General features: G+C 40.1%; 1 non-coding gene and 2 pseudogenes across 2 annotated transcripts; all 3 read right to left on the bottom strand.

Moving 5' to 3' along the window:
• Positions 1-2,256: 2,256 nt before the first annotated feature.
• Positions 2,257-19,330, bottom strand: LOC138844794 (large ribosomal subunit protein uL6 pseudogene; annotated as a pseudogene).
• On the bottom strand, positions 7,521-7,624 carry LOC127483881 (U6 spliceosomal RNA). Its single transcript, XR_007910673.1, has one exon. It is a non-coding gene; the product is annotated as a U6 spliceosomal RNA (small nuclear RNA).
• A 2,267-nt stretch (positions 19,331-21,597) lies between the features above and the next one.
• Positions 21,598-22,811, bottom strand: LOC100343746 (CYFIP-related Rac1 interactor B pseudogene; annotated as a pseudogene). Its single transcript, XR_016217347.1, has one exon. The product of XR_016217347.1 is annotated as a CYFIP-related Rac1 interactor B pseudogene (transcript).
• Between the last annotated feature and the right edge of the window lie 572 nt (positions 22,812-23,383).

Here is a 23,383-nt window from a genome sequence, read left to right as displayed (position 1 = left end):
TATTGTTAAAATTACTCTATTTTATTATTAGTTTTTGTTGTTTATCTCTTACTGTGCTTAATTAAAAAATTAAACTTGGTGAACTTTATGTGTAAGAACAAATGATAAGAGAACTTCAAAAATCTTAGGAAAAAAGGACTTAGGAAAATTATAAAGTTAATATAGTAATATAATTAATTATTTAATATGTTATATATGTAATTATCTAATATTATTTAGTATATATTAAATTGGTAATATTAATTATAATTATGAATTGTTAATCTACATGGTAAACTGGTGATTTGCAGACTGTTATAATTCCCATTTTAAAGATATTTAGGTGTGGGGCCAGTGCTGTGGCGTAGCAGAGAAAATCACTGCCTACAGTGCCAGTGTTCCATATGAGTGCTGGTTTGAGTCTTGGCTGCTCTACTTCTGATTCAGCTCTCTGGTGTGGCCTGAGAAAGCAGTAGAAGATGGCCCAAGTGCTTGGGCCCCCACACCCAGATAGGAGACTGAGAAGAAGCTCCTGGCTCCTGGCTTTGGATCAGCCCAGCTCCAGCCATTTTGGCCATCTGGGGAGTGAACCAGTGGATGGAAGACCTTTCCTCTCTGCCTCCACCTCTCTGTAACAATGCCTTTCAAATAAATAAATAAATCTTAAAAATTTTTAAAAAAAGTTATTTAAGTGACCAAAGTTATATAATGAATATTGTACAAACAGCATATTGAAGATCCTTGAGTTGAAACAACTACATGATTAAGAACCAGAGGGGAGGGAGTGAGGAGGATTGGGAGTGAGCACAGGGGTGAAGGAAAAATGGTTGTCTTCTTGGAGTTCTACCTATGGAATGCATACAACTGTTCTTTTTATATTAATAAAAATTTTTAAAAAGGAAAAATGTTTATCATATTGCAAAAATTTGAAATTCTTACATAGTTTTTTTGTAAAATGCATTTTGCATGAACTTTTTTTGCTCTTTTGTATTCACTGGCTTCAAATTTTTTGTCAACAGAGTAAGCTTGCTTTCTAATACCATTTTTTTTCTCACAAACTCGTTGAAGCCATTACTATTTGCTGTTTTTGGCATCCATTGAATGTATTTCCCCCCTCCCCAAATAAGGGAGTCTATTGTATAATAAAATATTTCAACATTTAGATTTGGGTAACTCAGTGAACTAGAATTTTGCATTGATGTTAAAATATCAAATTCAAAGTGCAAGATAGACCAAGAAATTTCAGTGTAACAGAGAGGCTTCTTGATGTGGTTTCAGCTTCCATAAAGCAATTAACCTTTAAGGATCTTCTATTTGTTCCATTTTGTCATAGTATCTAGGAGTATGTACAGTTATCTGGAAAAGCTTTTAGAGTACTCCTTTTCCCAGAATATCATGTGAGGCTGGATTTTATTCACAAACATTAACTAAAAATTTTTTTCATTAGATTGACAGCAGAAGCAAGTATGATAGTCTAGCTGACTCTTAAGCCAGATATTAAAGACATTCTCAAAAACGTAAGAAAGGTGCCAATATTTGCACATGTTTTTAAAATTAATTATGCCTTTTTTGTATAAAATTTGTATAAAAAATAATTGAAAAGTTTTGTAAAAATGGGTTTAAAAGATAAACTTATTTTGCTAAAAATTTTGTCTATGTATTTTTTTTAAAAGATTCATGTATTTGAAAGGCAGAGTTATAGAGGGACAGAGACAGAGAGAGAGAGTGAGGTCTTCTATCTGCTGGTTCACTCCCCAAGTGACTGCAATGGCCAGAGCTGGGCCTATCTGAAGCCAGGAGACAGGAGCTTTTTTTGGATCCCCCATGCAGGTGCCGTGACCCAAGGACTTGGGCCATCTTCTACTGCTTTCCCAGAACATAGCAGAGAGCTGGATCAGAAATGGAGCAGCCAGGAGTCAAACTGGCACCCACGTGGGGTGCCGCACTGCAGGTGGTGCTTTACCTGCTATGCCACAGTTCTGGCCCCAATGTATAGTTTTTTATAATATGCATTTTTTATGAAATTTTTGAATACCCTCTATGTATATGGATTTGAATTTTTCTACATCAATATAAACTTATCTTCTAATTGCATTTTCCATCAACTTTCTCATATATACCTGTAATTATGGTATAAGGTGATATCTTGTTACATATATAAATGTATTTCAAATCAGGGTCAAGTTATCTGTCTCCTCAAATATTTGTCTTCTCTTTGTGGTGAAAACATTCAAAATCCTCTCTTCTGGATTAAAAACCACAGTACATTATTGTTATCTATAGGTATTCTATTCTGTAATAAAAAAGCAAAATTTCTTTCTCATCAAATTGTAACTTTTTTGAAATCAATAGATCTTTTATTGCATTATTAAAGTAACACAAGTTAGACTTAGAATCTGGTTCTTGTTTTGATAGGTGGACAACTTTTAAATCATATTCATCAGCCTGCTGAACTGCTTTATTTTCAGAGACAGATATCATCCCAAAATTTTCTGATATCCTTGTTTTTAACCCTTGTTGCCTTCTAAATCAAAGCAGCTGAATTTGAAACAAGTTCAATGTCATTTCCTTCAAGGATGAATTCATCTTTCTGGGCTTGAGAGAAATACTGAGGAAGCAATATCTGGCCTCATCTGAACTATCTGGATGTTCCTTTCACCTAAGAAATTTCAGATTTAAACAAGAGACCCATTCTCCTGAATAACCACATTGATGGGTAAGTGAGCAGACACATATCTCGTCTTGAAACAGAAGCCCGGTGTAACCTTCTTGATCATAATCTATACATGAATTAGATAGTGCAAATAGTTGCCAGTCCCTTTCAATTTTACCACCATTTGTCAACATGGAGCCTCTTCTTTTTCCTTCCAAGGAGGCTGAGTTATACTTTGATATGATTGAAATGCCTCCACAGGGTTCCTTTATGTGCCTCCTAAAATTGATGTTGACATTTTCTGGAATTTGAACAGTCTGATTGTTGGAGAGTGGTCTTTATTCTAATAGCAGATGCGCCAAAAGCTTCTAATTGTAGCAATGTTTTTGGGCAGGGGGATTTTTTTTCCCACAAAATGTCTTATTATTTTAGACTTGTATGGTTAAATATTATTTTAAAATGACTCAAAAACATGTAATTTCAAAATATCTCACTTTAATTTCTTAATTATATATTGATATAATCCACACAAATAATGCTCTTTGGAGTTCTCAATAATTAAGATTACAAAAAGATCTTGAGATTATTGTTTTGGACTGACAGGATTGAAGTTTAAGTGATCAGGAAAGGACTATCTGTGGACATGACATTTAGGTTGAGAACTGAATGAAGAGAAAGCAACTGAGTAATGATTTTGAAGATCAAGGGGTAGAAGTGGGAAGCAGCCAATGGAGAAGTTCTGAGATATGAACGTTTTGAATGTTTCTAGGAATGAAGGAGCCAGAGGAATCTCAGCTAGGGATGGGCAGGGATCATGTTATGATGGTCTCATGGATCATGATAAGAAAGTTGAATTTTATTCTGTTTGCAATGGGATTTTTTTTTTTTTTTGCAATGGGATTCTGTTTGAGAGTTTTAAGTAGGGCGATGATATGATTTGATGTTTGCCTTTAAAACATCACCTTTTCTGTTGTGTGAAGACTAGTCTGTAGGTGCTGAAAGTACATGAAAGAATAAATGTTAAAGGGCAGCTACAGTAGCATAGGAGAGAGATAATGGGGGCATACACTGCCTTAAAAATGGAGGTGGTAAGAAATAGTAGGATTTAGAATATACATTTTTGAAGATAGAAATGACTGATAAATTGCATGCGGGATGTGAAGGAAATTGACAGCCCTCCTCTCCCACCCACCCTGCTCCAGCCCCAGACCCTGCCATCTTGATAAACTTTTCCATGACTTTCCACTGGTGCAGAACAGAAAATCCAGATCCCTAGGGTCTGGCTCCTGCCTGTCTTTCCAACCTCATATAGGATCTTTTCACCTGCCATTCATTCTTCCTGAAATGTTTTTCCCCTAGCAGTTTGCCTGGATGGCTCATTCTCACCCTTTAGATCTCAGGTCAAGTTAGCTTTTCAGAGAGAACTTGCTTTTTCTCAAGAAACTGCTTTTTCTCTCAACTTGCTGCTTTTTGAGCCTCTCCTTGGCACAATCTATTTCAACACCTTTTTAATTTCCCCATAGGTTTTGTACAATATGAAATTATCATGTTTACTTATTTCTTTATTTCCATACTATATGGTTTTCACCACTAGAATGTAGGTTCCATGAGGGCAGGCTGATTGTTCTTTCACCAGTGCACCTTTGGGGCCCCAAAATGTCTAGAACAGAATATACATTTTTAAAAGCATTTGAATATTAAATGGGTAAAAGAAGTACTTTACAATAGGTGAGTAAAGAAACAGGTAATTTTAGAGTGCCAAAGAAATAGAGGGACTGATTAGCTCTACTTACTAACCTGGAGCAAGACAAACTGGTTGGAATGAGATCTTACCTGAGCAGTATTTCAGTCCATTATTTTCTGCCCTACACAAATTTCTTGAAATTCTTTAATTTGTTTTGTTACAATCCAGAATTACCACAGTATAATACTGGCTATTTAGTATTAACAACTTTTTCTGTTTCTTTTCCATTTGCTTTCAATGGCAAATACCCCTGAGAGAGTAAACACCCTGACTATTAGTCACATTTTAGTGGAAATCAGCTCAGACAGCCTCTTTTCTGATAATGTGGGTCCTCAATACAATGAGGGGAACAGGGATTAACTCTGTAGTGCAGTCTCTGGACATGAAGAGGGATGGTTCAGGCTCCAGGCAGCTGAGAAAAGGTGAGTGCGGAGGTGAATAAAGGTCAAAGACAAGGCTTTGAGAAGACTCCAAAAGCAAAAGTTCCTTCTCAGTTTTGGCCAGAATTGAATTTGATAGTTGAAAGAGGTTTGACGCTCAGTCCTCTGCTCTCAGCTTATCTCCCCGCCTCCAGGTCTATTCTCTCCATTCAACCATGTAACCTTGCTCTCCCCCACTCCGAGTGACCAGGCACCCTCTCTCTGTCCCTTCCATTCTGATGGATGCCATTTCCCCAATAAAGCCTTATCACTCCACAAAAAAAGAGGTTTGAAAGAGGTTTCATCCCATTCAGATTAGGTATTACTTAGTTCATGAGATGTCAAAGTCAGTTATCTGAACTACCTCACATGGTGGATTCAGCTGTTAAGACACTACTCAGAGATTTAACTGATGCAACCTTTGCAGGAGAATCTCATGAATTATTGAGATGGTATAAGAAGCAAGCAGCTACCTAATTTGCCCTTGATGATGAATGGCAAGGATTTAGAAATTAATCTGTGTCTTTGAGACTTATTTTCTGTTAAATGAAGATGTAGACACTATAATTTGAGTTGGACTAGAGTGGAAAATATCTTTCCAAAGTTTATTAGCTTTCCAGCTGTGAATCTAATAAACAGCATTTTGCAAATTAATGTTTGTTTTTGTTCCTATGATTTTAGCAGTGGTTTTCTATTCTGGAACATGGAAGGGAAGGTGTTGATTTGGAAATAAATTATCTTTGTTGTTACTGGTTTAGGGGACTAATATGTAGACAGTCTTGTCTACAAAGTGACAAAAAATCATGACTTCTTTGTCGGCATCTAATACTTACAACATTACTTTGGATAGTTTTATTTATGGCTACTTATCTGGAGTAAACTTTATTCCTTAATATTAGGAAAATATCTTATTAAAAATTCTCTTTGGAGTTAACATGCAGTGATAGGAAATAAATCTTTTTTTGTATTATTAGGAAGCAATTTTTTATCTTCAGAATTTTTTTGTAAAAATTTATTTGAAAGTCAGAGTTAGAGTGTGTGCATGCACATGTGCACGACAGAGAGAGGGAGAGAGAGAGAGAGAGATCTTCCATATGCTGGTTCACCTCAATTGGCCAAAAACTGCTAGGTCTGGACCAGGCTGAAGCCAGGAGTCAGAAACTTTATCTCTGTCTCCTGCAGTGGTTGGGAGGGACCTAAGTATTTGGGCCATCTTCTATTGCTTTCTCAGATGTGTTAGCAATAAGCTAAGTCAGAATTAGAGTAGCTGGGACCCAAACTGGCACTTAGATATTAGATGCTGATATTTTAAGTGATGGCTTAACCCACTGAATCACAGTGTGTGTCCCATTATCTTCTGGATGTTTAAAAATCTTAGTTTAATAGAATCATTACAAAATCTGAGTAATTTTTAAAAATCATTGTAATACTCTTAAATTTTTTTAAAAGATTATTTATTTGGGGCCGGCGCCGTGGCTCACTAGGCTAATCCTCCGCCTAGCGGCGCCGGCACACCGGGTTCTAGTCCCGGTCGGGGCGCCGGATTCTGTCCCGGTTGCCCCTCTTCCAGGCCAGCTCTCTGCTGTGGCCAGGGAGTGCAGTGGAGGATGGCCCAAGTGCTTGGGCCCTGCACCCCATGGGAGACCAGGAAAAGCACTTGGCTCCTGGCTCCTGCCACCGGATCAGCGCGGTGCGCCGGCCGTGGCAGCTATTGGAGGGTGAACCAACGGCAAAGGAAGACCTTTCTCTCTGTCTCTCTCTCTCTCACTGTCCACTCTGCCTGTCAAAAAAAAAAAAAAAAGATTATTTATTTGAAAGGCGGAGTTACAGAGAGGCAGAGGTAGAAAGAGAGAGAGAGGTCTTCAATCTGCTGGTTCACTCCCCAAATGGTTGCAGTGGCTGAAGCTGCACCGCCAATCTGAAACCAGGAGCCAGGCGCTTCTTCCAGGGGCAGGAGCCCAAGGACTTGGGCCATCTTCTTCTGCCTTCCCAGGCCACAGCAGAGAGCTAGATGGGAAGTGGAGCAACTGGGACTCAAACTGGCACCTATATGGGATGCTGGCACTTCAGGCAGTGACTTTACCTGCTGCACTACAGCGTCAGCCCCATAATCTTAAAATGTAGCTAAAGATACTATTGACAACTCTATTATCTGAATCTCTCTTCTTTATTCTTTTTTTAAAGATTTATTTATTTTATTTGAAAAGAGAGAGTGAACGAGATAGCAAGAGAGAGAGAGAGAGAGATCGAGAGAGAGATCAGTCTTCTATCCACTGGTTCATTCCTCAAATGGCCGCAACAGCTGGAGCTGGGCTGATTTGAAGCCAGGAGCCAGGAGCTTCTTCCAGGTCTCCCATCTGGGTGGCAAGGATCCAAGAACTTGGATCATCTTTCACTGCTTTTCAAGGCAAAACAGCAGGGAGCTGGATCAGAAGTGAGCAGCCAAGACTTGAACCAGCGCCCATATGGGTGGCTGGCATTGCAGGTGGCTGCTTTACCTGCTATGACACAGGACTGGCCCCCTCTCTTCTTCATTCTTGCATCTCTAGGGCCTACAACAAGGCCATGAACATAACAGATGTTCCATAATTATGTGATGAATGGATGTGACCAAATGAACAAAGTTTCTGTTTATGGATACTTAGTAAAGTTCTCTTGATAAAAGATACTTTAATAGAATCATCTTGGAGAAATCAAAGCCAATTTATTTTTTTTTCTATTTTTTTAAAATATGGAACACTTTACGAATTTGCATGTCATCCTTGTGCAGGGGCCTTGCTCATGTTCTGTGCATTCCAATTTTAGTATATGTGCTGCAGAAGTGAGCACAAAAGCCGATTTCTTATTCCTTTTGATTTGCTTTTTCCCCCAATGAATCTAGAAGATGTTAAATTATTGATGTGATGTCCCAAAATTAGGTAACATAAAGTACCAATGAAGAAAAATAAAATGGATGTTAAGTCCTATTAGCATCAGTAAAGCATATATTCCTAAAGAAGTCGTTATGATATTAACCCCTTCAGTGGTTAGAGATTTCATTATTAAGATAACTGTGCGAAAGCAGTAGCTTTTTTTTTCTACCAGTAGCAAGGTTTGATGTATCAGAAATATTTTATTGCCATATCCTCTGTATTTGCTTTCCTACTACAAAGCCATATACCCAACACAATGTTTCTCTAGCAATTTTTGTTTCCTGAACTAGGAAGCGTTGAAATAGAACTATTTCTAAATGGAAAAGGACCATGATGATTTCAACTTTATTATGAACAAGTGACCAAAATGTTGAAAACAATGATAGTAAATCAGGACATTAGGAACTTATGAGCTCAGACTCTGAGCTTTCTTACTAACCAGAGGGGATTTGGAAATATTTTACACTATGCTTTTATGGTATTACTGATGATGATAGACTCAGTCTGTATGTTAATTCAGTCTCTCTCTCTCTCTCTCTTTCTCTCTTTCTCTCTCTTATACTTGAAACATACATATGTTTCTAAAATCTTTTCCAGAGATACTGCAGTACTCATGTTGGAGATTAGTTCAACAGTAATAAATTATTGAGTACATCAAGCCAAATGCACTCCTTTGGCTATATCTAGACAAGGGCCATGGCTAATATTTCATCCTGCTTTGTAGTCCTCTGTGGTTGTGTATAGTTGCACTTCTGAAGTCTCAAAGTATTTGGAGTCTTAGATCTTCAGAATCACATCTGCACCTCAATATTTCCTTTCATTTGGATGCAGAGAAAATTTTAAATGGAAGTTATTGAGCAAGAGGACTATTGGACAGACATGTCATCATAGAAAAGATGATAACAAATTTTGATCTCAAGAATAATGTAGTAAGTGAGAATAATAAAGCTTCCACTGAATTCACAGCATTGCTTTGTTAATAGTAGCTATCTTGCATTTTTGTACTTTTCTAAAACATGAAAAAGATGGCTTATGTAAATGAAATATACAAGCCTGAAATATACAATGCTGAACATACTCAGCATGGCTTAACACATGTATTGAGAAAGCATTCCACATTTTGGCATGATATGGACCTGAATATATTTTTTTCTGCATCTTTTCCCTGTAAGACAAGATGTGCCTGCCAAATCTATGATTTATGATTTTTTGGAACATTTATCTGGAGATTCTGTTTATGTTTTACAATTTAAGTTTAACATTATCAAAGTGCCAAGACTAATAATTAATAGACAGGATAGGGAGTGGGAAGAAAGGAACTTTTGGCCCTGAATATGTGGTTTCATTTATTTGGAATCTCCCCTCTCCCACCTTACATATTCTGATTATAAAATTAATAAATTTGTCGGCTGGCGCCGCGGCTCACTAGGCTAATCCTCCACCTAGCGGCGCCAGCACACCAGGTTCTAGTCCCGGTCGGGGCGCCGGATTCTGTCCCAGTTGCTCCTCTTCCAGGCCAGCTCTCTGCTGTGGCCAGGGAGTGCAGTGGAGGATGGCCCAAGTGCTTGGGCCCTGCACCCCATGGGAGACCAGGAAAAAGCACCTGGCTCCTGGCTCCTGCCATCGGATCAGCGCGGTGCGCCGGCCGCGACGGCCATTGGAGGGTGAACCGATGGCAAAAGCAAGACCTTTCTCTCTGTCTCTCTCTCACTGTCCACTCTGCCTGTCAAAAAAAAAAAAATTAATAAATTCAAGGCAAGGGGAACTTGTAAACTATAGAAAATTATTGAAGGAAACATTATGCTTCATAGAAAACCACTGTTAGTTAACAGTTTGAAATTTCTTTCTATTCTAAATTTGCAGATTTTATAGATGTAATTTGTAAATATATCTTATAAACATTTTACATTTTTTCCCATGTAAGACCTTAGAAATAGAATTATTAGTTCAAAATTAATGTATATTATAGATGTACTTAATAAATATTTACATTGTTCTCAGAACCTTGATTTTTTGGATAAGCTCATTTTGCTCTTTGATAAATTGCTATTGCCTTAAAATTATGATTACATTTAAATACTTAAAAGTATATCCCAGGAACTTAATATCTTTGTGTACAAATATGCATTTTAGTTACCTAAGTTAATTTTTTATTGTAAGTGAAAGTCTTAAAGGGGATGCCAAGAGATAATCTTTGAAGTTCTGATGCCAGGAAGTCTCACAGGCTTGAGCATTTGTGAAAATCTCGATTCTTTTTTTTTTATTTTTTAAGAGTTATTTTTATTTATTTGAAAGGAGGAGTTACAGAGAGGCAGAGGCAGAGAGAGAGAGAGAGAGAGAGAGAGAGTGAGAGAAAGAGAGAGAGGTCTTCCATCTGCTAGTTCACTCCCTAGATGGCTGCAATGGCTGGAGCTGAGCCAATCCGCAATCAGGAGCCAGGAGCTTCTTCAGCGTCTCCTGTATGGGTGAAGGGACCCAAGCATCTGGGCCATCTTCTAATGCTTTCCCAGGCCATATCAGAGAGCTGGATTGGAAGTAAAGCAGCCAGGATTTGAACCAGCGCCCATATGGGATGCCGGCACTGCAGGCAACAGTCTTATTCGTTGCTACAACGCCGGCCCAAGAGTCAGAGCCTTGAGAGTTTTTCAAGGGGTTTGGAAGTATTAAAATATAGTGATGTGTCTTATATAGAATAGAATAGCTGCTAAAATATCAAGTTTGGAATTGGACCTCATTGCTTTCACTCCACCTCAACATGAATGTCATAAGTACCCATTTTCTTATTAGGCCAATATGGGTAAGTATCCTAGTGAGCTGAATAATTCATGGTGAATTTGTTTAATCAGTTCTCTTCAAAAGATTAGATTTCATTAACTTTCTAAAGTTACTCATGAATAAAAATAATAACAATAAAAATGATATAATAAAAGATTATAGTAAATTTGAATACAAATTATGTATATTCACAATGATTCTTAAACAACTACAAACAAGCCCCCTCACCCTTTTTAATATATATTTTATTTATTTGAAAGACAGAGTTACAGAGAGAGGTAGAGACAGAGAGAGAGGTCTTCCATCTGCTGATTCACTCCCCAATTGATGGCAATGGCTAGAGCTGCACCAGTCCAAAGCCAGGAGCCAGGAGCTTCCTCTGGGTCTCCCATGTAGGTGTAGGGGCCCAAGGACTTGGGCCATCTTCTACTGCTCACCCAGGCCATAGCAGAGAGCTGGATAGGAAGTGGAGCAGCCAGGACTAGAACCGATGCCCATATGGGATGCTGGCGCTTCAGGCCAGGGCTCTAGCCTGCTGCGCCACAACGCTGGCCCCGACAAACAAACCTATTGTGGTAGGAAAGCTACCACCTTCACAGAAATTTGGCAATGCTCAAAATGGGTGAAATTAAAGATGGGTATTTATAGACTTTTAGGCCTGGAATAAGTGATAATTTTTATCATTTTACAACTGTCGCTCCCCCTCTTCGTGGAGGAACGACACAGGACCCTACGCTGTTCTTTCGTCTGCTCGGCCCTCCCCGGGTTTGCTGCTGGTTCTTCCCGGGTTGGCTACTATCCCTTCCACCTCCGTGGAAGGGCAGTTCCCCCTGGCCACATTCCCCACTTCCGCAGGGGAGCGGCACACCGCCGGCCGGCTCTCTTCGGGGGCTGCACGGGTTCCCTTAGATGTTCCCCATAGATGTTCCTGGTGCATGCCGTCTCTCTCCTCCTTTATAGTCCTCCTCCGCCAATCCTAACTCGGCTGCCCACACGCCGAGTACGCTGCTCTCCTCCAATCAGGAGCAAGTCCTGCTGTTTATTGGTTGAACTGGAGGCAGCTGTGCGGAAGCTGTTTACTTCTCTCCCAGCGCCATATTGTGGGAGAGCAGATGCATAGAATAAGTCTTAATTTCAGTAACTTAGTCCAGTCCGGATTGCTCCCCAGAGATCCCCCTTTCTTTTTATTTTTGGCGTTGATATGCGCCTGTCTTCGGTGTCCCGCGGCACACACTCTGCTCTACTTGCTAGAGTTGCCACAGGCTCTTACAAGTCCTATCAATCAGGCAAACGAATCCGGGTCCTCTCTTCGCCATTGTGAGGAGGTTTTTAGGCGCTGATGCGTGCCTGTGTTCGGTGCCCTGCAGCGCATGCTCTGCTCTGCCCGCAGGGGCTTACAAAACCTATCAGGCAAACCGAATCCAAGCCTTCTCATTGCCTTTTTGTGGGGAGGCCTTACTGATGTTAATTCGTGCCTGTCTTCGGTGACCTGCGGCACATAAGCTGGTAGCTGCCCGCAGGTGCTCATCGCCTCACTTAATTAGGCAGACCGAATCCAAGCTCTCACATTGCAGTGTTGTAGGGAGGCCTTTTTATTTCTCTATTTCTCTATCTCCGGGCATTCCTATTTCTCCCATTTTACTTCTATCTTCCAGCATTCCTATTTCTCACTTCACTTCTAAACTTCTGTTTCTCTTATCCCTGCGGCTTTCCGGCACCTCGCCCCGCCGGCGGGTTCCCGGCTCTGCGCCGCTTCAGCCCGCGCGCCTCTCTCATCTGCGCAGCTTCCCAGCTTTGCGCGGCTCGGCTTCGCGCGCTCCGCGGTCTCCACGCTTAACCCTTTCGCGTCTGAACCACGGCCTACGCCAGCCCCGTTCCCTATTTATTCACGCCCCGTGCTCTCTCTGCACAAGGCGGCTTCCGCGAATGTTTCCGCCACCACCGGCATTCAGTCCAAGTTCCCCGGACTAACCTGGCGAATTTCAACCTGGCGGCCCACGTCTCTGCTTCTGGTTCCAGATCTTCGCCTCTTGCTCCCCGGAGTGACTTGAAGAATTCCAAGGTGGCTTATGTCTCCGCCTTGGCCTGCACTCGCGGCTTCATCCTCCCTAACATTTTTCTCTACCCGGTATGTTTCCTTAAGTTTTCTTCCAACAATATTCCTCTCATTTCTCCTGGCTACTCCCCACAGTCCGTATCCGAGTCCAAGCCTCCTCCAGGTTTCACTTTCGCTTTCAGTCTCCTAGCTTCCCCGCCATAGTCCGCATCCGAATCTATGAAAGCTTTCACTTTCTCTTTCAAATCCTGACTTCTTTCCCACAGTCCATATCCAAGTCTATGCCTAGGCTTTCAATAGCTTCTTCCGGCACCTTTCTCGTCCCGCTTTTCCCTAGGCTGTTTGCTAGTCTCTCTCTCCGGTATTTTCCCTAGGCTGTTTGCTAGTCTCTCTCTCCGATATTTTCCCAATTCTTCCCGTTTCTTCCCTCCTAAGTTTGCTATCCGTCCTAGGTTTCCTATCCGAGTCACGTTTCTTATCCGAGCTAGGTTTCCTGTCCGAGTCACGGCACCATTATGTCGCTCCCCCTCTTCGTGGAGGAACGACACAGGACCCTACGCTGTTCTTTCGTCTGCTCGGCCCTCCCCGGGTTTGCTGCTGGTTCTTCCCGGGTTGGCTACTATCCCTTCCACCTCCGTGGAAGGGCAGTTCCCCCTGGCCGCATTCCCCACTTCCGCAGGGGAGCGGCACACCGCCGGCCGGCTCTCTCGGGGGCTGCACGGGTTCCCTTAGATGTTCCCCATAGATGTTCCTGGTGCATGCCGTCTCTCTCCTCCTTTATAGTCCTCCTCCGCCAATCCTAACTCGGCTGCCCACACGCCGAGTACGCTGCTCTCCTCCAATCAGGAGCAAGTCCTACAGTTTATTAGTTGAACTGGAGGCAGCTGTGCGGAAGCTGTTTACTTCTCTCCCAGCGCCATATTGTGGGAGAGCAGATGCATAGAATAAGTCTTAATTTCAGTAACTTAGTCCAGTCCGGATTGCTCCCCAGAACAACTATTAGAATTAGACACTTTAGGGGCTGGTGCTATGGTGCTATGGTGCAGTAGGTTAATCTTCTGCCTGCAGTGCCAGCATGCCATATGGATGCCTATTCTAGTCCCTGCTGCTTATCTTCCTATCCAGCTCTCTGCTATCACTTGGGAGAGAAGTAGAAGATGGACCAGGGGCTTGGGCCCAGCACTCACATGGGAGACCTGGAAGAAGCCCCTGACTCCTCTATGGAGCAGCCGGGACTTGAACTGGCAACCATATGGAATGATGTGCTGCAGGGCGAGGCTTTAACCTGCTGCACCACCGGACCAGCCCCTGAAGGGAAATTTTAATATTTATCTCTATTTAAAGTAGATTTTCCTAGCAGTAGATTTGTCAGATGTTTTAATGGGTTACTTCAATCTGATTGTTACTGAGTTCAGAATAACCATCTATATTGTATACTTAGGGGAAAATCTCAACATGACAGCATGATTAACAGATAAATTCATTGTGGACACTCCTTAAATGAGAAGGTCAGGATGATTTAATTCTGATATTTTTAATAGTATATTTATATGAATAGAAGACACCTCAGGGATAACAAAATAATCACCACCTCCTAGGCATCCCCCTTTTACTGCTATACCATGGTAATGATTCTCACTGTTAGAAGGCTGAACATAGTACAGTAGGTGATCAGACATATTTTTCAATTGTGTTGAAAATCTTTTGAAAGTGTATGATAATCAAATACTAACTAAAAAAATTCCATTTATAGCAGCATTAGAAAATTTGTAGTGTGAAATCTTGAAAGATAAATTTATTTTGAAAATAGAGTTCTTCAAAGATGAAAAATTATGCAAAAATACATTTTGGGATTATAAATATTAGGCAATGAGAAATAGTTTTTATTTTCTTTTTCTGTCAAATCAACAAAATATTAGCACACTTGCGATAACTAGAGTCTCTTTTTTAATTTATTTATTTGGAAGACAGAATTACAGAGAGAGAGAGGGAAGAGAAAGAGAGAATCTTCTATCTGCTGATACACTCCCCAAATAGCTACAATGGCTGGGGCTGGGCCAAGCTGAAGCCAGGAGTGAGGAACTTCTTCCACGTCTCTCATGTCGGTGTGGGGGCTGAAGTATTTGGGCCATCATCTTCCATTGCTTTCCCAGGCACATTAGCAGGGAGTTGGATTGGAAACTTAATAGCTGGGATTTGAATTTGAGCCCAAATGGGCTTCCAACATTGTAGGCAGTGGTATAACCCACTGAGCCACAATGCTGGCCCCCAAATATTGTACATTTAACAGACTAAATAACTAGTTTACCTAAAACTTTATACTGAAATATTTTTTATTCTAATCAGTTGTACATTTAAGGATGCTAACAAACCAAAGGAAAAAAAAATAACTGTTCAGCAAAATCTGTTTTGCCGCTACTTCAATGATTATGACAAGTTCTTTTCAATTATTTGAAGTCAGTTTTATAGAGGTTGCCTAGGTGACTTTAAGATGGGCCTCACAGATGGTAGGCAGGTTGACTGGTCAGATTTTATGACATAATAGCCTTGGCTTGATGGAAAGAGCATAGTGTAGGCTTTGAAGGGGGAGTTCATAAGTAAACTGTTGCTTGATAAGTGAGCTGTCTGCCCAAGTGAATAGGATGTTGTTTCAGATATTGATTTCCAGGGATTTCAAGCAGTAAAGTTTATTTGTTGGTTTATAACCCTACCTTTTTTGGCAAATAGCTCGGTCATGTTGACCATGTGTGTCTAATTTCTTAGTTCTAATAGTAATATATACAGGTGGTCACAGTTCTTGATGTTTTATATAAACTTTTACTTAGCATATATGAGAATACTTCAAAATATTCCCAGAAAAAAGAAATTAAAAGATGTTTATTTTGGTGCAAAATTTTATTTCATATATGCTGAAAGTTAGTACAAGAAGACATGAATCTCAAGTAGATATAATCTTTTCTTGGAGAGGCCTCTAAAATATACACAAAAGGGACATCAGTACATGGGAAAAACTGTACAGTTTTAGTTGAGCAAATGCCTGGCAAGATGTGCATGTGGCTTATCCTTGAGATTCAAACACAGTTTGTCTTTCCAGCCCTAAGTTCCATCTTAACTCAAGTCAGCTGCCAAACCTGAAACAATAACTACATCAGGTGCTTGAGGGAACAAAGAATAGCGAGTATACCGGCCAGATCGTAGGTGGTCCAGGCTCCATTTACAAATCCAGTAGCTTGGAAAGAAAGTAAAGATACAAAAATGATTGAAGTGTGATGTCCTTTCACATAACCAGAAAGCATTCAGGGATGTGATTAAACCAATTAACAATTCTTAAGGGCAAGAATGGGGGTGGGTAAGAGAGAATCAAGATGGAAAGTAAGCAGAAGAATACAGCTTTTCTTTATTCCCTGAATGGAAACCTTCCTCTTCTGAGAGCACAGAGGATTATTTTTTGTCATTCAAAGTTCAACAAGAACATCTTTTTAAATGGTTCAAAGAGTAAAGTTCAGAATAAATACCCTTGGTATTAAAATGTTAAAAGTATGACTCATTAAGAAGTACACTATGCAGTCAGATAACACTATTGCCAATAAATAATTCAGGTTACTTTTATTTTTAATTATTTTAGTATAAGCTGTATCTTTTCTCAAACTATCTTATCTCTTTTTTGTGTGTAATGCATTTTGACTTGGGATTTATCTACCCTGCTATTGCAACCTGTGGATGAAAGATTAAAACCTAAAGGGCTAAATATAAAAATTCTAACAATAGGAAACAATCAAGCAAAAATCTGAGGGATTAGGTGAATGCATTAGAATTTTTATAACAAAGAAGAGGTGTGTGTTATTAGACTGTCCCTGTTTGCTCTGGTTCAAGATGAGTCTTAGGAGTTTTGGGTCATGAAAGGGAAAAATCTCTCCAAAATATACTGACAATACACCAAAGAACAGCTGTTCAAAAATGGAACTCAGAATTCCTGAATGAGACTTGTGCAAAGTGTGAAGGGTTAAGAAAAACAGGTCATTTAAGAGAACAAGTCTGAATGTCCTTTTTAACAGTTGAAGGCAATTTAGCTGAATATGCAAGTAGGGAGGTTCAGCAAGGAGGGAGAAGAAAGGAAAGTGCTGGCACAATTGAGAGCTGCTTTGGGGTTATAGAGAGAGTATATGCATTTTGAGTGGACTAAAAATTGAGGTCCCTTTACATCAATGTCCTTTAACTATTTGTTTAACATATATTTTGGGAATCAGGGAGTAATTTCTATTTTTAATAATGATAACAGAAGTTTTCACTATTTGGTAGGCATTATTACAACCTCTTCACAGTGTTTACTCATTTAATTTTCTTTTTTTTTTTTTTTTTTTTTTTGACAGGCAGAGTGGACAGTGAGAGAGAGAGACAGAGAGAAAGGTCTTCCTTTGCCGTTGGTTCACCCTCCAATGGCCTCTGTGGCCAGTGAGCTGTGGCTGGCGCACCGCGCTGATTCGAAGGCAGGAGCCAGGTGCTTCTCCTGGTCTCCCATGCAGGTGCAGGGCCCAAGCACTTGGGCCCTCCTCCACTGCACTCCCAGGCCACAGTAGAGAGCTGGCCTGGAAGAGGAGCAACCGGGACAGAATCCGTCACCCCGACCGGGACTAGAACCTGGTGTGCCGGTGCCGCTAGGCGGAGGATTAGCCTAGTGAGCCGTGGCACCGGCATACTCATTTAATTTTCATAACAATTGCTGTGGTTTATATGCACCCTAAGGTTGCATGTATTGCAGTTTGATTCCCATTGCGAAATAGAGTGGAAACTTAATCTGACCATAGTGTTTACAGAAGGGATCTTCCAGAATTGATTGGGAATAGGTAAATTCACTAAAGTACAGCCCACTTGATTGATTTCTGATAGCTTAATAAGAAGAGGGAATAAACTTAGAAGAGACAGACACAGACAAATGCACTCCCTGTCGCTTGCCATATGATGCCTGTGTCATCAGTTACTCTGCCAGCAGTAAGGCCATACCAGAATTATAGAAAACTGTTTTTCTAATTATATAGAGAATATCATTGGTATTTTACAAGAGATTGTGATAGATGAATAGATTTGTTTAGGTTGTATGGATCTTTTATTTTTATTTTTTAATTATTTATTTATTTTTTTGACAGACAGAGTGGACAGTGAGAGAGAGAGACAGGGAGAAAGGTCTTCCTTTGCCATTGGTTCACCCTCCAATGGTACCGCGGCCGGCGCGCTGCGGCCAGCACACCGCGCTGATCCGATGGCAGGAGCCAGGTACTTATTCTGGTCTCCCATGGGGTGCAGAGCCCAAGCACTTGGGCCATCCTCCACTGCACTCCCCGGGCCACAGCAGAGAGCTGGCCTGGAAGAGGGGCAACTGGGACAGAATCCGGCGCCCTGACCGAGACTAGAACCCGGTGTGCTGTCGCCGCAAGGCGGAAGACTAGCCTACTGAGCCGCGGCGCCGGCCAGATCTTTTAATAATATTAATTCTTTTACTCCATGAATAAGGAATATCTGTCTAATTTTTGTGTCCTCTTAATGATTTTTTATCAGTGTTTTAAAAATATCATTGTAGAGATTTGTAGATTTCTTTGATTACATTTACTCCTAAATATTTAAGTTTTGTAGCTATTATGAATGGGATTTCTGTCTTGATTTCCCTTTCAGCAAGATGATTACTGGTGTATAAAAATGCTACTTTTTTTGTATGTTGATGTTGTATGCTATGACTTTACTGAATTGATTTATCAGTTCTAGTAGCTTTTTGGTGAAATGTTTGATTTTTTCTATGTACAAAATCATGTCATATGCAAATATGGATAATTAGACTATCTTCTTTCCAATTTTGATGTTCTTTATTTAATTTTCTTACCCAATTGCTTTTAATAGTGTTTCTAATTGTATATTGAAAAAGAGTATTGAAAATGAATGTCCTTGCAAACTGTTGAAATACTTACTTAAGGTATACTAAGCTGATCTTCTGTATATTAAGATAATCGAAAATGAATCTTGATGTGAATGAAAGGGGAGAGGGAGTGGGAAAGGGGAGGGTTGTGGGTGGGAGGGACGGTATGGGGGGGAAGCCATTGTAACACATGAGTCGTACTTTGGAAATTTATATTCATTAAATAAAAGATAAAAAAAAAAAAAAGAAAATGAATGTCCTTATATTATTCCAGATCTTAGGGAAGTGCTGCAGAACTTGATGAGAATGCTCCCAGTTCCCTCATGGCATGCATGAGTGACACTGAAACTTGCAGTCTGGCCACCCAGCACCCTGAGGAAGGGGACTCCCTCAAGCCTGGTCATCTGGAATTGTGCATTGGCTTCTGTTGGTGCAGAGCCCCAAGAAACACAGGGAATGTCACTAGGTCTTATAGAGTGAGTCTGGAGCTTGTGCTGAGCAGTCCCAAAGCTTCAGGATTCACAGAGGCTTGCTGTCTGTTCTCTGAAGTGCCCTGGCTTTGGGAGCTTCTGGTGGCAACTTCAGTACCTAATACAGAACAAAGTTCATCAGCAGCTGTGCTGCCGCAACTTGGATCTGGGACTTTGATAAGGAGGCAATGGGGGTTCCTATTTTGAAGCAAAGCAATCTCTAAAACCCAGCCATCTTTCTGGACTGGACTTACAGACGCTGGGGACTGTGGGATTCTCCTGTAATCAGGACTACCCATCTGCAGTGACGGTGCAAGTTTTGGATCTTTCTGCTTACCTTTTCCTTGCAAAATGGAGCTCCCCTAGCTGGGGAGCCAGAATGGAGCTGTGGTGTGTGCTTTTTTTTCCTCTTCCCATGCTAGCTTTTCAAGTCTGTGTTGTTTAGTGTTCCTGTCACTTTTTTTCCTGAAGTTTTCCTTCAGTCAATCTCTTGGCATATTTTTATTTCTATAGTGGTTCAGACTTCCTTTGTGACTCTGGTTCTTCTCTGTGATGGAGGTGAGGGCAGGGCCTCTCTATTCAGCCATCTTGGATCTTGATAGGTAACATTTTTTTCTCCATTTTATTGAGGAGGAAATTTGAGGGCAAGGTTATATGTTATATAGTTAAGTATTTTTTAGCTCTTTATTTTTAACCTTTTTTTTGTCAGCTTTTCCCTTGTCTGCTTCTTAGAGGCATCCATTAAAGAAACTACTCTCATAAGAAAACTATTGAAGAAAGAGAATTTAGTTGTCATTTGGTAGGAAAGGATGGGAGAGTTGGAATGCTCAACGTTTCTCTAGAAAAATCTCCATTGCTAGTACCTCTTCAAATTTCTTTTCTTTGTCTTGTAACACATTTTCTCTTCTTTCATTGCTTCTGGTTTTTTCCCTTTGAAGCTTCTCAATCTTTTTGTTTTTTCCAACATAGAAAATTTTAGCTCTACTCCAGCTTCCATGAGTAAATTCATATCTTCTACCAACTCCTCAGATTGGCAAAAGCGAAAGCCACCATCTTTCTGTACCAAAATCTCAGAAGAAGCAGTCCCTACACCCTGCCTATATAAGGGTAAACATTAGGAGGCCAGATTCATTCAATACTACTTTGACATTTATGTAGTGTAGTCCACTCCCTTGAATGAGATTAAGATATAAAGAATCTAATAAAGAGTGAAGGTCTGGACTCAGATCAGCAGGGTTCTCATTCCAGATTTTTCAGTTTCTTTTCTGTGATTGTGGGCATTTCTTTATCTTGATGTCCTTGTCTGTTAAATCAGGATAACTTCTGCCTCAGATAAGGTTATGATAACTAAATGAGAAAGGATTTTAGAAGCCTATGGCAGTTGACACATTGAATGCATCATTATACAAGGAATACTTTGCCAAAAAAAAAAAAAAAACCACCACATTTAAAACATTACACCAGGGTTTTTAAAGTACTACTTCCAGATTTGCATCCCAGATGGCTGCTTTAATGCCATAACCTATTTGAAGATGATCAATTAGAAAATGGAAGATGGATCAGCGAAGAATCTGGAGAATTTCTGCACGAGTAGATCACAGAAAGCAGCTCTTTCAAGCTGAATTTTGAAGGCCTCCATTCAACCTGACTCTGTCTTTAATTCCTTGCTTGTAGTATCTTCAATTTGTCTCTGATTTGATAGAAACAAAAAGTTGGAGAACACTATCTGTAATGGCTGCTATTTATTTCAATAAAACAGTACTCTATGCACTAACTGGTTAGCTGTGATGAAAACTGTCTATTCAGCTGTCAAACAGAAATTTAAAGTAGCTTTGATGCTATATAGTGAGGATTATAAATTACCTATCTAAGTGTAGAAGTAGAATTTGGAAGGAATGCATGTTTACCACTCTAATCTACTGTCTTAAATCTCTTATTTTCTACTTTAATTTCTCTTTTCTCTCATCCTTTCTTCTCTCAATCATGATAAATTACAGTTCTTAATCATGGTATTTTGATGCTTTTGACACTGCCTACCAGCTTCTTATCCTGTGTGGTTTTCTATGTGACAGATTTGCTGTGGAGAACTAGTATTTTTTTTTTTTTAGAAAAATGAAAGCTGATTTTTATTTTATCATCAACAGCCATTCTTTAAACATGAACATGCATACGTAATATTCTACGCACACATCACAGTTTTTAACGTTAGTTAATAAAGGTTAAACACACAACATACATCCTTACAAAAAAAGTCAAAATGCAAAATTAAAACTTTAAACAAAAGTCTTACTAATTTAAAAAACGTTTGTGTTGGGTACCATTTGTACAACACAATTAATTTAAACATTTTCATTTTGGCTGCACATGAAAAAAGCGGCAGTAGAAAATAAAGTTGTTGAGGGCTTTTAAATAGCAGAATAGGCAGTTTTGCCATGCAGGAGAAGCAATATTAAATATTAGTTTTCAAAAAAAATCCACATTTAAAAATATTTAGTTCAAGTCACAGAATTTTTCTCAGTAGAGACCCCAATGCAATGCATAATTAGCTGCCTTAGATGGCCTTTTTGAAAGGACAATATCCCTTCAGAGTGTAACTTTACTGATTTTGGCACAGAAAAGAAGTCTTAAGAACAAGAACATGATTAAAAAAGAGGGAAGAGAAATAAAAGCAAGAATAAATGAGATAGTAATTGCAATCACTAAAAAACTGTGCATTCTCAGTCATTGCAGAACACTGTCTTCTGTCCACAGCAGGGCCCACTCCAGGACTGTTACTGCAGCATGGATTTAATTTGCTTGGAGGTAGTCTCATCATTCAAATGTTTTGTTGTGTACCTGAGAGCATTTAGAAGACCTTCTACACTGTTGGGAGGCTGGTCCTTAAGAACTTTGATACAACCTTTCATATCAATTTTGGAGGTTTTGGCAAATGCTCCTACTGGATGCACATGGTCATAGAGGATGATAAGACCCACCATTACTCTCAAGCAGAAGGATACTGTTTCTTCATTTGTAAACCTGCTTCTGTATTCTGGTGTTTCAAGCATGACTCTGCAAACACTAGCCATGGTGCTTAGACAATCTGTGGTATTTTCTATTGGTAAATTTTTATTCTCTGAGACAAATTTTGTCATGGCATCACTTAATGTTTTCAGCATTGGGGTTGCCTCAGCATAAAACAAAGACATTCGATTTGCCAATTCATTATTTACTTCATTTTCTCCTTCTGCTGGAACATTATTAATCCTCATCCGACTCAACATTCTTCTGTAATAACTGAAATCGTTCTGTATGGCAGGATTCGTCATCTTGAGTTCATCAAACCGGAGTGTAAAATGAAGAATTTCTGCAAACTGTTTAGCAAGAGCCTGCTCTTGCTCTAAATGCTGGGTGGGAGAGTACGGGGTACTTGTCAAGGCTCCCAAAAGACCTCGTAGTGCTGCTTCTAACCTCTGAGAAAATTCATAAAATTTCTTTAATTTGCCTACTAGTGGAACAACGGCACCCCATGCCTTCTCTTGCAACTTCTCATCTGCTGGATGCTGGATTGCCTCACGTATTTCATGGCCAGCTCCTCTGTATGACTGCAAGTCTTCCAAGATGCCTTCTGCATCTTTTAAGACTACATTCACCTGATTATAAATTTCCTTCTCAGACTCTGTAGGCTGGGCATTTTCAAAATCAAGGAAAAAAATTTGGCCCCTGCTCAAGGTCTGTGCATGTCAAAACTTTAAGAAGATTCCCCATGTTAAGGTACCTTCAGCCAGTGCTGGTGATTCTGTCATTGTCCTATCAACTCGGTTACCTTGAACGTGTTATTCAAACTCCACGCCTCAGTTTCTTTTCCTTCGAGAAGCCTAACCAGCGCTCGCACAAAAGGAGGACGCTGCCGCCTACGCGCCTCCCCCCCGCCCGGCCCCGCCGCATCGCGGGGGCCGGGCGTCAGCGCGCGCCGCGCCCGGGGACCGCCCGAGCCGGCCCCCACCCCAAAACCCGCGGCGGGGCTCGGCGACCTTGGGCGAGTCACCGCGGGCCCGGAGGAGGCTGCGAGAACTAGTATTTTGAAATTCTCTTTCTGTATATGAAGTATATATTCAATGGTAAACTTTTGGCTAATGGCATTAGCACATTTTCATACCATTCTGATTTTTTTATTTTCTTAATTTAAGGAAAGCAAGATGATTCATAATCTGGCAACTCAAATATATGTTCTGTTAACATTTGGCATTTGAGACATTCTCTTTCTCTCTTTCTCTATTTCTTCCTTTCCTTCTACCATATAACATAAATACAAACAATATGCAATTTGACATTGTTTTCCATACCATGAAATTTATAAAACAAGCACTTTGTAAAATTAGAACATATACACATGACTTTTTTCACTTAGTATTTTATTAAATTAATAGAAAAATTTCAAATATTTTCTAAAGCTTGTGAAATATATTTCACTCATATTTTGAATATTTT

The sequence above is a fragment of the Oryctolagus cuniculus genome, chromosome 12, assembly GCF_051225735.1.
Source record: "Oryctolagus cuniculus isolate XC-2025 breed Fujian yellow rabbit chromosome 12, ASM5122573v1, whole genome shotgun sequence".
In the NCBI taxonomy this organism is placed as follows: domain Eukaryota; kingdom Metazoa; phylum Chordata; class Mammalia; order Lagomorpha; family Leporidae; genus Oryctolagus; species Oryctolagus cuniculus.
The sequence above is the reverse complement of the archived record's forward strand: the minus strand, read 5'-3'. Positions and strand labels throughout refer to the sequence as shown.